Raw genomic sequence first — 1,992 nt, forward strand, 5'->3', positions numbered from 1 at the left:
TTCATAGTTCGTAGCCATAACAGTAGCTTGTTGGAAAAAATTCACAACACTGGAACTGTGAATATATTTATATTTATGCTGGTAGTTTAGGCAGAACAGAGATTGCTCAGAGAAGGAACATCCAGGGCTCCTGGGTGAATAAAGCAACTGTTGAGTCTGAAAAGGGAGACTGAAAAATTAAGCACTGGTAGCTGACAGAATGGGTCTTTGCTGCTTATTGCTTTGGGGTCAGTGGGAAATGGGGGCTGGCAACTTTAACTCAATGTTAATCAAGTGTTTACACTGGAACTTCTCACAATATTTCAGCCTTTCTAAGCACTGATAGTTCATCACCAGGATATGTGCTGGGGCTCTGTTGGAAGCCTGGGCAGAATGTGCTCATCACTCCCTTCTGTAATAGCTGCAGACTGGCTTTTCTTTCAGGGAAAGCCACAGAGCTGGTTTGAATCCACATTACATCCCAGTGTGGGGTCAGGATACAGTTGTGGTGTGTACCTAGATTCAACAGCACTGAATAACTAACGCCCTGTAAATACAGTTATTGCCATGGAGACCTCTCAAAGATTTTATTTGCCCTTCTGCATGTTCCCAGAAGACTCACCTGCCTGGACCTGCATTCCCAAAGTAACAAAGGTGATACGTCATGCTAGGAAGGTGTCCAAACCACCCACATTCACGCTCCATAGCCTGATGAACTGCCACTAGTGGTGACCTGCCTGTTCCTCAGTACACTTGCCTTCCAAGAAATTGCAAGTGTCAATATATAGAACTTCCCGGCTGGTGGTTTCCACCACCGATTTTCACTCTTCACTCATAGCCAACATCATTTGACTAGGAAAGAATAGCTGCTGACAGGAGCACCAAGTAAAGAGTAACTGGGTAATGGCTGGGCTCCTGAGCTCTGAATTTAAAAATTAATATGCTTCTAAGCACACAAAACTATTACCAGATTGATAATAATTCTATTATAAATTCATATTTTAGAAAGCATCACTATAATTGAAGAAAAACATTCTTTTGTCTGTTTCAATTCATCATTCCTTATGAATACATAGAATCATCACGTCAAAGTTTTGTATTTAGATAAAGAAACGACAGAAAAGCCATAAAATTGCATCACTTAATTACACAAAAGACTAAAAAGTAGACTAATAACTTTTACATAAAACTTACATTGTTTTTCCAAATAATAATGTTATTTTGCATAAGTAATTCCCTTCATTCCTTTTACAGTAATATCAGTTAGTACAAGTTCCTCTGTCAATCTAAGAAGGACCTTTTGTTTTTAAACAGGTTATATTCCTAAATGCAATAAAAATTAATTATTAAAACAGATAACACAAATAAATAACTTAATTCAAAATCTATAAAATCCCTTCTCAAGAATGCAGACTGCTGGTCACAATATCATTCCTTTCTCATTGAGACATCTTTGAAAACTTTATTTTCCACTTGACGTAGCATAGATATCTGCTGAGTTTGCTGATGATGTGCTGACAAGCTCTGGCTTTCTTGGAGCATATTAGGAAGTCAGGACTTGCCCAAAGAGCTACACAGAGCATGATGCCTCCCCATGACTGCTGAGAAACCCTTCACATCCCTTCTATTTGAGGTCTCCTGCATTTCTCCCAGCTCTTGCGGAGCTGCAACAGAAGGTTGCTCAGTGGGGCACTGCTGGGGACTGTGCTGGTCCCAGGAGCCTTGGGGCTGCTCCACCTGGACCTCACTGCAAGGAGAGGACAGGGCAGAGTCAAGGTCACAGCTGCCACTTGCCCAGGCAGGGTGAGGTGGTTAGTGCTGATGTGCCAAGACCAGATTAACACAATGGTTAATGAGACCTTTCCCCCAAACACACTTACGAACCTGAACACAGATCTAATGCAGCAGTCTTGCTTAAGACCCTTCAAGTCAAGACTGCTGCTTGCAGTTGGTCATTCTCAGCATGCTGTAGTGGAGGAATGGGGGGAAACCAGAAAAAAATAGAGCAGTGCA

The sequence above is a fragment of the Columba livia genome, chromosome 1, assembly GCF_036013475.1.
Source record: "Columba livia isolate bColLiv1 breed racing homer chromosome 1, bColLiv1.pat.W.v2, whole genome shotgun sequence".
In the NCBI taxonomy this organism is placed as follows: Eukaryota; Metazoa; Chordata; class Aves; order Columbiformes; family Columbidae; genus Columba; species Columba livia.